The sequence below is a fragment of the Phaseolus vulgaris genome, chromosome 5 (assembly GCF_051622355.1).
Source record: "Phaseolus vulgaris cultivar YP4 chromosome 5, ASM5162235v1, whole genome shotgun sequence".
In the NCBI taxonomy this organism is placed as follows: domain Eukaryota; kingdom Viridiplantae; phylum Streptophyta; class Magnoliopsida; order Fabales; family Fabaceae; genus Phaseolus; species Phaseolus vulgaris.
This window is the reverse complement of record NC_143502.1, coordinates 25,775,044-25,789,823: the sequence shown is the minus strand read 5'-3', so window position 1 is coordinate 25,789,823 and position 14,780 is coordinate 25,775,044. Positions and strand designations below refer to the sequence as shown.

The 14,780-nt window shown below is 48.4% G+C and overlaps 1 pseudogene; it reads right to left on the bottom strand.

Annotated features, from left to right (window-relative positions):
• Positions 1-1,386: 1,386 nt before the first annotated feature.
• On the bottom strand, positions 1,387-2,345 carry LOC150027536 (uncharacterized; annotated as a pseudogene).
• Between the last annotated feature and the right edge of the window lie 12,435 nt (positions 2,346-14,780).

The following is a 14,780-nucleotide window of genomic DNA, read 5'->3' as shown; positions in this document are numbered from 1 at the left end:
ACAACAGCACGGGATTGATTCGGATGCCAAAACCTCCACAGAAACTCGCAATCTCAACACGAACTTACCGCTTCTCCACTAAAACTCCAGATTCACCGATCAGAAACTCGAACGAACGGTAAAAACTTCGATTTACCGATTGAAACTCGCACAAACGGTAAGAAACTTCAATTCACCGATCGAAAGCTCAAACAAACGGTGGAAAACTTCAAACTACCGATCGAAAACTCAAACAAACGGTGAAAAACGCCGAAAATGATTGCACCAGCACACAACCACACAAGAACCGCAGAAACTTCAAGAAACTCACGCTGTGGATGGGAAACACGTTTTACACGGCCCCATGGTGGGCGCTGATGATCCTGCCGGTTGACCTAAGTGCAAGAGTCTTGCCACGTCAAAGGTTTCTCCTTCTGGATCAGCTTCACACCACGTTAGCCTCTGTCTTTCACGCCTCAATTCCTCACAAGAACCTGAAGAAAACAGAGTGGCGCCGCTGCGGCCGATCACGCTCCGACGCTCAAGTCAGTGACGGAATCACCAAAACTAAGAGAGAATATCTCAACTCAAGGAACCGTGCGCAGTGAATCTCAGTGTACTTAGCAAGTATTCTCAAAGCATACTGAAGTGTTCTAAAACGTACCTCAAAAGTCTGTTAAGAGTTCCTTATATACCTGAGCGTTTCTCTCTCCTGAAGGTTACACCTCTGGACACGTGGCTCACATCCAACTGTACACGTGTCACCATCTGGATCCCTCACCACTTGAGCGTCACTTCTACTCTTCAAGCTATTCGACTAAGTTACCCATGCAAGGAGTAACTTGGTGCACAGCTTCCTTGGAGCGCGACCCCTTAAGCGGCGAGTACGGGGTGCACACCTTCTCTGTGGTCTCGCCTGCCGCTATCACGATCTGCTTCACTTGCACATCATGCATGTTCTGGGAAACTGTTCCCTTGCCCCGACCTCTAGCTAGGGAGTGTTTATCGGATAACCTCATCCTTCACTTTCGGCGATGTGCCCCTTTAGGCGATCTCTAACCACTTGATCGCCTAAGACTCACATACGGCGACTATGGCGCAAGCCTGGTGACCGCCGATTATACATACTAGAGATCGGAGAACACCAAGTCAACGATTGGCGATTACACAAACTTCCCGACGTACTTCCCTTCTGTCAGCCAGGTGTCCCGTTCGACACGCCTATATTATCGCTTGCTGCCACGTCATCACTTCCGATTACCTGATCGGTACAATTACTAATAACCATCTCTTAGAATCCTTTCTTCAAACTTCTAAACCTTTTTAACATGACTATGGTTGAAGCAAATTTTTTTGAAGAAACAAAAATCAACTTCAATGAGTTGAAGTTATTGAACATTGATAATCTCATAAAGTTCCCCATAATAAAGGTTTTAATAAAGGTAGCATCATCAACAATTTGTGAGATCCAAGAACATTGTTGATAAGTATCACTATTTTTTTCGGTATTTTTTGTTGCACATAATGCAAGATTCAAGGTGTGCACTACACAAGGAGTCCAATAGATTGAAGGAAATTCTAATTCTATGAGCATACCCACTACCTTACATATGGATGCATTATCAGTTACAATTTGTACTACATTTCTCGCCCCAACCTCCATAATTGCATTACTCTCAATGATAGCCATAAAACTTATAAGTGGTCTTCTTTGAGGATCTCTCCACCCATCACTAACAATTGTTACACCTTTTTTATTCCATGAGTTTCTTATAGGTTGCAGAAGGTTTTCTACATGACTTCTTTCCTTTGAAAGTAAATGACCTCTCAGTTTATTACATGTTGGTGATACATATTCACTAAGATTAGAAGTATTAGCTGCATAAGAAAATGCACTCCTATATTAAGGACTTCTTGCTAATTGAAATGCTAGTCGTGAAGAATAAAACATCATCGAAACTTCACAATCAAGAGTATCCCTCGCTTGAATATTGAAAGCAGCTTGTAAAGAAACTTTTAGTTTTGGGTTAAGATCATGGTTTGTATGATTTCCTTCATCAGATACAGGTGGTAGATGAACCTTTTTCTTTTTTGAATATTCTATTTTCAATGATGCTTCATTGTCTAATTTTTTTAAACTCAATAAGTTTTGACGGGGTCATCTTCGGACAAATTCTAACTCCTCTCCCTGTAATTTTTAATAAATGAGTTCTTACTCGAGTGTAAGATCCACTGAATGAAAAATCACACAGGCTACACTTGATCATATTATTTCCACCACCGAGAGTTTTTCTTAACTTTGAAACATATCTCCACAAAGGTTTTGTTTCATCTTCTTGTTCAGTAACTTGATTAGGTACATTCATCTTAATTTCCTATAACAAAATAAATTAAATATAAAATATTTACTTACATATAAAAATCAAATAAATTCATTTAATAAAAATCAAATTATGAATATAAAAAATAAAATATGTAAGAAATTAAAAATTAATTATAATATAATATATTATATATTTTTAAAATAATTTTCAATTACTATACTATTTAAGGTTATTTTATATTTTTAATTTCAACATAATTATTATTAAAAGTATTATCATCTTTGATATAATATAATTAAATTTAAAATAAAAAATTTACTAAATAAATATAAAAAATAAAACATAAAATAAATTAAAGATTAATTATAATATATTTTATATTTTAAAAAGTATTCAATTATTATGTTATTTATTTAAGTTTATTTTATATTTTTAGTTTTAATATAATTATTATAAAATAAATTATCTTTAACTTTTAATTTTTTTAAGTAAAAAAGATTAATTTACCTTTATAAAATATTATTTTTTAATAAAAATTTAAGTGAATATTTAAAATATAAAAAAATTATTTTCATGTTAGTAATTTAAAAATAAAACAAAATATTTAAATTATATAAGAATACATAATATTATATAATTATATAATAGATTATATTTAAATTATTTGAAAATATTAAAAATTAAATAAATAAATTGAAAGTTTCTCTAACTTTATTCAGAATTACAATACCCATTAAATATTGAATAAAAAACAATTTTAATAAATATAATTATATAATAAATTATATGTAAATTATTTTAAAATATGAAAAATTCAATGAAGGTGTACCGCCCTGATGGTCGAATGCGATGACGTGGCATCCTGTTACAGTGTAGGCGTGTTGACAAGGCGCCAGGTTGACAGTTAGGAAGGAAGTCGGGAGGCACGTGTAGTCGCCGATAGTTAAGTTGGCGTGTTCCGGTCTCTAGCGTACCAGAATAGGCGATCGCCAGTTTGGGGATGAAGTCGCCAGATGCAGACTCAGGCGACCAGGCAGTCGGAGATCGCCAGAACAAGCACATCGCCGAAAGATAAAGAAGAAGCAGATTATGAAGGCGGCCGGCGAGACCACAGGGAAGGTGTATGAAGGCCCTACCTCGCCAGTTTCAGTAGAGATCGCACTCCTGAGTTAGCTATGCACTGGGCAGCACCATGCATAGGTAACTTAGCCAAATGAGAGTAGAAGTAGCGCCAAGTCAGGGAGCCTCCAGATGATGACACGTGTACAGTCGGATGCAAGCCACGTGTCCAAGTCTGTAACTGCCAGGAGAGAGAAAATCACCAGGTATATAAGAGTTCTTAACAGATTTCCTAAGGTACGCACGTTCAGTTCATACACTTTACGCTTGCGAGTGACAGAGCTGTTTGTGAGAGAGATTTGCACGGTTCCAGTTCTTAGTATTTGGTGATACCGTCACTGACTTGAGCGTCGGAGTGCGATCGGCCGCAGCGGCGCCGTATCGTTTCTTTGCAGGTTCTTGAGATAGATCCAGAGGAGGAACGGAAGTGAGAAGCGGCGCGCACGTCGATCCTTTGACGAGGCATTCTCCAGCGCTCCGGTCAACAGGCAGGATCATCAGGCGCCCACCGTGGTGCCGTGTAAAACGTGCTCCCATCCACAGCGTGAGTTCGTGGAGGTTTTCGAGGTTTTCTGCGCGGTTGTGTGCTGGTGTAACCGTCGTTCTTGGTTTCTTTGAGTTTCGTTCGGGGAAGTTTGTGTTTTAAACCGTTCGTTTGGTTTTCCGATCGGTGGATTCGGGTTCTTTCGAGTGGTTGTTTGGGTTCGCGGGGAAACGGTGGTTTTGGTGAAGCTGCGTTTTTCTTTGAAGGTTCGCGGTTTCTTGAAGTCCTTGCGCAGTTTCTTGAATCTTCTCCGATCGTTCGCTGATTCGTTCGTGGTTGAAGTGTTATTTGCTGTACTTCTGTGGTTCGCTGAAGTTGATGAGAAAGATGAGAAGCAATCGTTCCAGTCCCGTGGCTCCCGTCGCAGCTGAAGGCGACGCCGCCATGACCATGGCGCAGATGGCAGAAATGATGCGCTCATTACAGGCCACTGTAGAAGCCTCGCGCGTCGAGCAGGCGAGGATACATGAAGACCTGGTCGCCTCTTGCGCCAGGAACGAGGAGCTCAGCAAAGTAGCTGAAGAGCTACGTCGAGCTCTTCAGGAGCAGCAGGTTCGTTCTTCAGCTGAAGAGGTGGCACCGTCGACGCCGCCTCGTGTGTTCCCAATGCCTTTCGTTCAGGCGATTACCGACACGCCAATTCCCACGAGCGTGGTTCCGGTTAAAGCTGTGTTTACTGGCGTGGAAGATCCAGAGGCTCATCTGACCACGTTCCACACACAGATGATGCTGTCAGGGGGGTCGGATGCTGTCTATTGTAAGATGTTCGTGAGCACGCTCCAGGGAACGGCGATGGAGTGGTTTGTGAGCCTGCCTAATGGCCACATAACTAATTTTCAGCAATTCTCGAAAATCTTTGTCGAGCAGTATATTGTGAACAAGGCACCGCCCAGGGTGTCCTATGACCTGTTTGATATAAGGCAGTACCATGGGGAGTCCCTCAGAGACTACCTCAATCGCTTCGGAGCGCAGATGGTCAGGTCGCCGGCCAAGGATGAGGAAATGCTGGTTTATGCCTTCAAGAAGGGCGTGCAGCCAGGGCCATTCTGCGAAGCCTTGATCAGGGCTCATCCAGCGACGTTTGCTGAAGTCAGGCGGCTTGCGGTGGCTCACATCGCCGACGAGAGTGAGGTCGCCGAGAAGAGAGGCAGCGTGGCTCCCGCCAGGCCACGCGCCCAGACCAGGATCCAGCCACAGAGGGTGCTGGAAACGGCAGCGGCGGCCAGAAAGGATCAAAGGACTCGCTATCCTTATGATAGGAGAAATAAGGGAAGAAGCCAAGCTCGCCAACCGCCAGCACGCCAACAACCAGCACGCCGGGAATACAATCGCCCGCCTAAGCACAAATTCGTCATGGGACTAGCGGACCTGATTGCTATCCCTAACATATCTGCTAGGTTGAAGGCGCCCGAGAAGGTGGGCGACAAGGTGCTAGGGTCAAAGCCGGACGTCTGGTGCGAGTTCCACCAGTGCTTTGGCCACAACCTGGACTCGTATTTGTCTTTAGGATACCAGCTCGACGATCTGGTTAAGAGCGGGTTCCTAAACGACTATCTGCTGGATAGAAGGACCGGAGGAGCGTCGAGTTCCCAGCCGGCAGGTGGAGAAGCCCAGCAACACGAGATGCCTATCCATGGGGAGATCCACACCATTGCGGGGGGTTTCTCAGGTGGTGGATGCACCGCATCACAGAGAAAAAAGTACGCGCGATCGGTGATGTCAGTAGACATGTTTGAAGATCACTCGCCCGAAGTGGACATTACGTTCACCAAGCAGGATCTTCGGGACGTTGTGCCTCATGACAACGATCCCATTGTTATTTCGTTGATCACGGCGGGGAGGAAGGTCCACCGAGTTCTGGTGGACCAAGGAAGTTCGACAGACGTGATGTTCTGGCCGACTTTCACGCAGTTGGAATTGCCCCTTGACCAGCTAAGGCCCTATGGAGGGTGCTTGTATGGGTTCGCTGGCGACCAGGTGGAGGTCAGGGGGTACATCGAGCTGAGAACCACGTTTACCGATGAGGCTGGGTCGAGGACGGAGAAAATCAAGTACCTCATCGTAAACGCCCCTTCAGCATATAACATCCTGCTGGGAAGGCCCACTCTCAACAGGATAGGCGCAATTCCATCGACTCGGCACATGAAGGTGAAGTTGCCGTCCATGGAAGGGGTGGTAATCACGATAAAGTCTGATCAGAAGGAAGCGAAAAAGTGCTATGAAAATAGCCTGAAAAATAAAAGATCAGTGAGCTATGTCACAACCACCCCACCGCCCGGTGTGAAGCCCAGACCGCCGATAATGGAGGGGGCCGCTGGAAGGGATGTAGAGATGGTAGATGCTGAGCTGGGGGAGAGGAATGCTGCCCTGGAGGAGGAAGAGGCGCAGAATCGCCCGGAGGAAACCAGGGAACTCGGAATCGCCAAGGCGGTGATCGCCAGAGAGTCCAGGCCCAAACCCGTCGAGCAGTGGCTCGAGAAGGAGATCGGGGGGAAGGTTTTCAAGCTCGGAAGATCTCTGGAGGTCGATCTCCAGGACCAGATCGCCAAGGTGATTGAACGGCATCTGGACGCATTTGCCTGGTCTGCTTCGGACATGCCCGGGATCGATCCCGACTTCTTGTGCCATCATCTGGCGATGGACAACATGGTGAGACCGGTGCGGCAAAGAAGGAGGAAATTTAATGAAGAAAGGAGGCAGGCGATTAAGGATGAGACCCAGAAACTCCTCGCTGCAGGCCACATCAGGGAAGTCCAGTACCCTGAGTGGCTGGCAAATGTCGTGCTGGTAAAGAAGAGCAACGGGAAGTGGCGCATGTGCGTCGATTTCACCGACCTGAATAAGGCTTGCCCAAAGGATTCATATCCTTTACCAAGCATTGATGCCTTGGTTGATAGTGCTGCAGGGTGCAAGCTGCTGAGTTTCCTGGACGCCTTCTCGGGCTATAATCAGATCAAGATGCATCCCATGGATGAAGAAAAAACAGCCTTCATGACGGAGAGGTCGTGCTACTGCTATAAGGTGATGCCGTTCGGGCTGAAGAACGCGGGGGCCACGTACCAGAGGCTGATGGATCGAGTACTTGCACCGATGCTGGGAAGGAACGTGCAAGCTTACGTCGATGACATGGTCGTGACCTCGCAGGAGAAAAGCAGGCACGTTGCAGACTTGGAAGAATTGTTCACGACGATCGCCAAGTTCAAGTTGAAGCTCAACCCGGAGAAATGCATTTTCGGCGTGGAGGCTGGAAAATTTTTGGGTTTTCTCTTGACTGAAAGAGGGATAGAGGCCAACCCGGACAAGTGCGCCGCCATCTTGGCGATGAAAAGCCCGACTACAGTGAAAGAAGTCCAGCAGCTGACGGGTCGGATGGCGGCCCTATCCCGCTTCGTGTCAGCAAGCGGAGAAAAGGGACATCCCTATTTCCAGTGTCTGCGCGCAATAACAAGTTCGTTTGGACGAAAGAGTGCGAGGAAGCTTTCGTCAAGCTGAATGAATATTTGGCGAGCCCGCCGGTTTTGTGCAAACCACTGGCGGGAATCCCTCTCAGGTTGTATTTCGCTGTGACTGAGAGGGCGGTGAGTGCTGTGCTCGCCCAGGACCAGGATCAGGCTCAGAAACCTATTTATTTCGTGAGTAAAGTGTTGCAGGGCCCAGAAACGAGATATCAGGCCCTGGAGAAGGCTGCATTGGTTGTGGTGTTTTCGGCAAGAAGGTTGCGCCACTATTTCCACAATTTCACAATACTGGTGATGACTGACCTGCCCATCCAGAAGGTCTTGAAGAAACCTGATGTTGCAGGAAGAATGGTGAAGTGGGCAGTCGAGTTGTCAGAGTTTGACATTAAATATGAGCCTCGAGGCCCGATCAAAGGGCAAATCTTTGCAGATTTTGTAGTCGAGCTCTCTTCAGAGGCGACGCGTGTTGAAGGAGATGATTTCCGTTGGGTACTCTCGGTGGATGGATCGTCAAACCAGCAGGGTAGCGGTGCTGGAGTCATATTGGAAGGACCCAACGGCGTGCTGATCGAACAATCGTTGAGATTCGCCTTCAAAGCCAGCAACAATCAAGCAGAGTATGAGGCGCTGATCGCCGGGATTCTGCTGGCTAAAGAGATGGGAGCCAGAGTGCTGATGGCTAAGAGTGACTCGCTGCTAGTCACAGGGCAAGTAACAGGCGAGTTCCAGGCTAAAGATCCACAAATGGCGGCTTACTTGGCGTATGTGCAGGAATTGAAGAGTTCCTTTGCCTCTTTTGAAGTGGTGCATGTGCCCCGAGAACAGAATGCCCGAGCTGACTTGCTTGCTAAGCTCGCCAGTTCGGGCAAGGGGGGTAGGCAGAGGACAGTGATTCAAGAAACTTTGAAGACGCCGAGGGCATTTGTAGCAGATCACCTGGTCCTTCAGATAAGCAGGTCGACGGAGAAAGCAGCGAGAAGCCATAAGTCTTTGACGCAAGAAACCCTGAGATCGCCAAGAATTAGAGCATGTCGAGAAGAGAAGGCGGACGTGATGCAGGTCTGCGCCACCCACGAGCCAGACACTTGGATAACACAGTACAAGCGGTGCTTGGCAGATGGTCTCCTCCCGCTGGATCCAGCAGAAGCTAGGAAGGTAAAGAAAAATTCCAGCAAGTATACATTGATTGACGGCGATCTGTACAGGTTTGGGTTCACTCACCCACTCCTGGAATGTATACACGGCGAGAAGTGCACGAGAATTATGGCAGAGCTCCACGAAGGAATATGTGGAAGTCACGTCGGGGGTCGAGCTCTGGCCGCCAGGACTCTCCGCGCAGGCTATTATTGGCCATCCATGAGAGAAGATTGCAAGAAGTACGCCCAGTGCTGCAAACAATGCCAGCAGCACGCCGATTGGCACAAGGCGCCTCCCGAGGAGTTGAAGTCGATCTATAGCCCTTGGCCGTTTCATACTTGGGGAATTGACATCCTGGGACCTTTTCCACTGGCGATCAGGCAGATGAAGTACTTGGTGGTGGCGATTGAGTATTTCACCAAGTGGATTGAAGCAGAACCAGTAGCCCAGATCACCGCGCACAAGATCGAAGGCTTCGAATGGAAGAATATTGTGTGCCGGTTTGGAGTGCCTAAGCGCCTGGTATCAGATAACGGGACTCAGTTTGCGAGCCACCTGTTGAAGAAGCTTTGCGAAGGGGTCGGAATTCAGCAAGTGTTTGCATCCGTCGAGCACCCTCAGACTAATGGCCAGGTGGAATCAGCTAACCGGGTGTTGCTGAGAGGTTTGAAGAGGAGGCTCGAGAAAGCCAAGGGGAGCTGGGCTGAGGAGGTACCCCGAATAGTTTGGGCGTACCACACCACCGAGCAGTCAGGAACCCATGAGACCCCGTTTAGCTTGGTCTATGGGTGTGATGCCATGATTCCAGTCGAGATTCAGGAGAGCTCGCCGAGATTCCAGAACTTTGTAGAGGAAGACTCGAATGAAGAGAGAAGACTGAACCTGGATCTGCTGGACGAAGTTAGGGAGGAGGCAAGGCTGAAGGCTGAGGCGGTGAAGAGAAGGGTCGAGCGAAGGTACAACTCAAAGGTGATGCCAAGGCAGTTTAGAGAAGGCAATCTGGTGATGAGAAAGGCCCACCAGTACAAGATGGAGAATAAGCTATCACCCAAGTGGACTGGACCGTTCAGAATAACCGAGGCACTCGGGAACGGAGCCTATCGCTTGGAGACGTTGGAAGGGGGGGCGATCCCTCGTACCTGGAACGCCACACACCTGAAGTTGTACTATAGCTAAGAGCTTTGTAAGTAAAGACAAACACAAATATTACATTGCAATGTCTCTGTTAAAACAGTTTTAAGGGGGCACTCTTTTTTCCCTAAGGAGGGTTTTTAATGAGGCCACCCAATAAAAGAAGAGTTTTCGAAGTATAAGGTGTTTTCAGATTGCATATGTGTTATTTCCAAAAGTTTCGAAGAAAGACCTTGTCATTCGTACATGATTTAAGGCACGAAAAGATATGTCGCGTGTTTTCTAAAGTTTTAAAGTCCTCATCGTTTTTCGGCGATTAGAGGCACCAGTTAAGTTTTTAAAGTCCTCATCGTTTTTCGGCGATTAGAGGCACCAGTTAAGTTTTTAAAGTCCTCATCGTTTTTCGGCAATCGGAGGCACCAGATGGAAGACCTCAACGCCCTCGCGCGTTTTGAGGCAAGTTAAAGACCTCCTCGCCGTTGAGCGAGTGCAGGCGAGAAAGAGAAAAAGTCCTCCGTGCTTCTGGGAGCGAGAAGATGTAACTCCCGGGGCAACGCAGAGGCAAGTCAAAGACCTCCTCGCCGTCGTGCGGGTGCAGGCGAGAAAGGTCCTCAGTGCATCCAGGGGGGAGGAGATGTACACCCTGGGCAAGTTGAGGCACCGAACAAAGTCCTTATCGCCGTTGTGCGAGCTAAGGCCCATCAAAGACCTCCTCGCCGTCGTGCGGGTGCAGGCGAGAAAGGTCCTCAGTGCATCCAGGGGGGAGGAGATGTACACCCTGGGCAAGTTGAGGCACCGAACAAAGTCCTTATCGCCGTTGTGCGAGCTAAGGCCCATCAAAGACCTCCTCGCCGTCGAGCGAGTGCAGGCGTGAGAAAGAAAAAGGTCCTCAGTGCATCCAGGGGGGAGGAGATGTACACCCTGGGCAAGTTGAGACACCTGACAAAGTCCTTCTCGCCGATGAGCGAGTTCAGGCGAGTTAAAAGACCTTCCCGCCTCGAGTGTAGGCAAGATAAAATCCTTCTCGTCTTGAACGAGTTCAGGTATGGCGAAGAGGGTGGAAGAAGCTTGAAAGGTGGCTAAGGTAGGTTCGAAGAGAACGCCTAGTCAGCCGGTCTTTTGCTCTGAAGTTCAAGGGGGCAAAGGAAGATCCCAAAGGGTGTTTCTACCCCAGATAAAGAAACGATTGCCAAAGCATGAGACTGAGTAAGGTTGGTGTTGCCAAGAGGTCTTGGCGATCGGGAAAAGTTCAAACACGGCGAGAGGATCGAAAGACGTGTTTGATAAAGCAGGTCGAGTGGGACGTTGTTTGAACCAATGATTGAATCACAGTTCATTGCTTGGAACATTTCTTGCGATCAGGTTAGCGCCTCAGGGGTACGAGTTGTTTAAAGCGATTGTTGCTTAAGTTCGAATTGGCTCGAAGCGGTTACGCCAAAGGTCATGTTTGCAAAATCGTTAAGGTAAACGTAGCAGAGTTAAACATACGAAGAAAGTAAAGCGCTCAAAGAAGTCGGAAGAAATATCCAAATTTCGCTATTGAAATAAGTAGCTGTTCAAAATACATGTGCAAGGGTTTTTACAAGATAAATACAAGTGAATTCATAAAGAGGCAGATGGGGTAGAGTTGGTTGAGCCTTCGGCGGGAACGACCTTCCCATCCACTACTTCGTTGTCTAACGACACCATGCTAAGGTCAAGATCAGGGAAGAGGCATGCAAACTGTTCTCGAGCGGCATCAAACCCAACAACCAGAATCTGAGCAGAGCTTAGCTTAAGTTCTTCGATTTGCTTTTGAAGTTCTTCAATTTGCTTTTGAAACCCTTCAACCTGCTGCTTAAGCTCCTTGTTCTGCTGCTCCAGCTCTTCGACCTGTTTTTGGAGTTGTTTGTTGGTCTCTTGAGCTTGAAGAAGGTCGTCAGCCACCTTCTTAGATTCTGTTTGAGCCTGGGCCAGCTCGGCAACCATCTTCACCTTCTCTTTGTTTGCCTCGGAGAGATCAGCCATGGCGTCGTCTCTTGCTTTCTCTACTTGCCCAAGTAGCTTTTCGCGGTCGATCGACCTTTGCTCCAGCTTCTGTACCTTGTCGGCATTGGCTTGAATTTGAGCCTCCAGGTTGCTCGCCTTGGTACGCAGAGGCACGATTCTGCTTTCAAGTTCGACCTTTTCTTGGGCAAGTTCGTGGACTTTGCGGTGAAGGTCGACAGCTTCCTTGCGCGCAAGCCTAAGCTCGGTGTTTAGGGCATCCTCCACTCGAGAATGTTCCATTTCCGCGAGCGTTAAGCTAAATGACACCTTCTCCACCTCAACCTTCATTGTGCTGTTCTCGGTCTTGAGGTTGTAGATGTCATCCTGTAGCCGCCTGGTGGAGCTCTCCACAGCTTTCGTTATGATTGATGGGATATCCTCTGCAATGGTTTTGAGTTTAGCAGTTAGAGGTTCCCACATCCTCGTCACCTCGAGGGAAAGATTTGCAGCTTGGAGAGGCGCCAGGGGGGCTTGTTGAGGGTTCTCGTCGCCGCCTTCCTTAACAATATTTTCAGTGGTTGCTTCTTGGCGCGGCGACGCAACCGGGGACTCGGTGATTAGGATTGGAGAGGTGTGAGCGACCTCATCCCCGATTGGAATGACTCCTGCAGCTGAGGTGTTGGAAGGAGGGTCCCCTCCTGCTGATATATGTGGAGTAGAGGCGCTCGGAGGGTCCTCTAAGAAGTTTGGCTCTTGGGCCTCAGTTGCAGGTGGCGCAGTGGCCAATGGGACTGCTTGGACTGGTGGTGAAGGGGCTTGTGGTGCTGGTGGTGAAGGAGGAGGTGCGGGTGTTGATGGTGGTGTTGAAGCTGGAAGAGGGGGCGGGGCAGGTGGGGAAGATGGTGCCACCCTCTTCCTCTTTGTGACAAGGCCATCCTCTGTGACCTCGTCGTCCTCCTCCTCATCCTCTTGGACAACTTGGGGGGCTTTCCGCTTTGGCCTCTTAAGGACCAGTTTCTTTCGTTGAGTGGGCGCCTTAGGCGGTGATCGCCCCTGGATGATAGCCTTCTCAACCGCCGAGTTGGGAACCGTCTGGGAGCCGGTCGCCAACCCGTGGTTGCGGGCGAGCGCCTTTAGATCGGCGAGCATATTCTTACCCAACATGGTATCTGCGTGAAATGAAAGTGCATAAGTTAGTTTAAAGGAGAATGGAGTAAGTGTACAAGGCAAGGAAACAGCAAAAGCAGGCATATGCAGAAAAGATAAAACCAAAGTCTTGTGTGTGTCGCACAAGACGCCCAAAAACAATATCAGAAGCAATGTGAAGGCAAAGATGTAGTGTCCTGACCTATTTGAAATTCCAACTGGTCCTCAAAGAACTCGAAGGAAATCAGGGTGGGGGTCAAGAATGTTATGTGGGCATCTGCCACCCTCTTCCGGAAGAGACAAAGGTCTCTGTCCAAAGCTCCCATGCTGTCAGGACTTCTGGGCCTCCTGAAGCAGCTCTTAGACTCTTTTTTCCCCTTGTCCACCCAGTACAAGGGGAAACCGTCGAGAAGGGAAGGATCTTTGTCGTTCGCGCGGACCTGGATGAACTTCCCCTTCCAATCCTTATACGACTGCTGGAAGATGGTGAAGATGGATCTCCCAGCAATGGCGTTCAGACTGACCCAAAGGCGATCGCCTGGGTGTTTGGCCTCAAACAGAAATAAAAATACGTCCACTGACGCAGGCAACCCCAGGTGGGCGCATGTTACCTCGAAAGCTCGGACGAACGCCCAGCTGTTGGGGTGAAGCTGGGCGGCAGCTATGTTGAGCTCGGTTAAGAGTTCCCTCTCAAATCGAGTAAGAGGGAACCTGAGTTTAACTTTCTTGAAAAGAGTGGTGTAGACGAAGCAGAAGGGCCCGTCGGCGCTCACTTTATCATCAGCACACACTGGCAGAGTGGCTGGGCAAGGCAGCACCATCATTCTCTCATCGTGCTCCTTGTGGAATGATTGGAAGGCCTCGTCCCCATTGGTCAATCGCAGAACCGCTCCCGCGGTGTTCACCGACGACGTTTCCTTTAAGAGGGTTGAGTTAGCCCATGAGTATAACGTCTTGAAGTCTGGCAGTGGGGTGGGGGCTCCTCCAGCGTTTGGTGGAGTCGCCTGGGCCAGAGTGGTTTGAGAAGACGCGGGCCTCACAGCCTGCGAAGAGGGGGCACCACGAACTTGCGTAGAGTCGTGTGCTTGAGAAGGAGGGTTTCGCGCTGACGGAGGGGGGTTCGGGGTGATCTTCGTGCGGGTCATGGTAGCAAACTGCAAACGAAGAAGAAAGGAAAAACAATCAGGAGGGTTACAAAGGCTGACTCGATCAGGGAGGGAAGGTGAAAGACGAACGAATGTGAGTTCGTTGCGACGATCGGCAGAGCCCTAAGTTACGAGAAGGAGAAATGGAAAACAGCCCACAGCGTATGCACCAGACAGTTATAAGATGATGCAAATCGGTAAAAATGCGAGAAAACACAGCAGAAGAGGGAAAGTAGTTACCTTTCGATGATCGGGAGAATGTTGAAGGGAGGTGGTGATCTAGAGCGTCGAGGAGCGTCGAGAGCTTTCGCAGAGGGAAATAAGAGCGTACGCAAGTGTGAAGAAAGTGATGAAACAGTAGGAGCGTAAGGGGTTTAGGGGTTTTCGAACGGTTTTGGGAAGCGCTAACGGCAGATGAAGATGACCGTTGATGAAAGCCACGTGTCGAATGATGCGTGAAGAGTTTGGTGGAGCGTCAGAGCGCAGAAAGTACTACCGCATGGAATTCTGCGCCCATGCCACGTAGACCGGTGTTAACGAAGGCTTTTTCAGTCTTTTCGCTAGACAAGTCTTCGCTTAAGACTGGAAGGCTTGTGTACCGCCCTGATGGTCGAATGCGATGACGTGGCATCCTGTTACAGTGTAGGCGTGTTGACAAGGCGCCAGGTTGACAGTTAGGAAGGAAGTCGGGAGGCACGTGTAGTCGCCGATAGTTAAGTTGGCGTGTTCCGGTCTCTAGCGTACCAGAATAGGCGATCGCCAGTTTGGGGATGAAGTCGCCAGATGCAGACTCAGGCGACCAGGCAGTCGGAGATCGCCAGAACAAGCA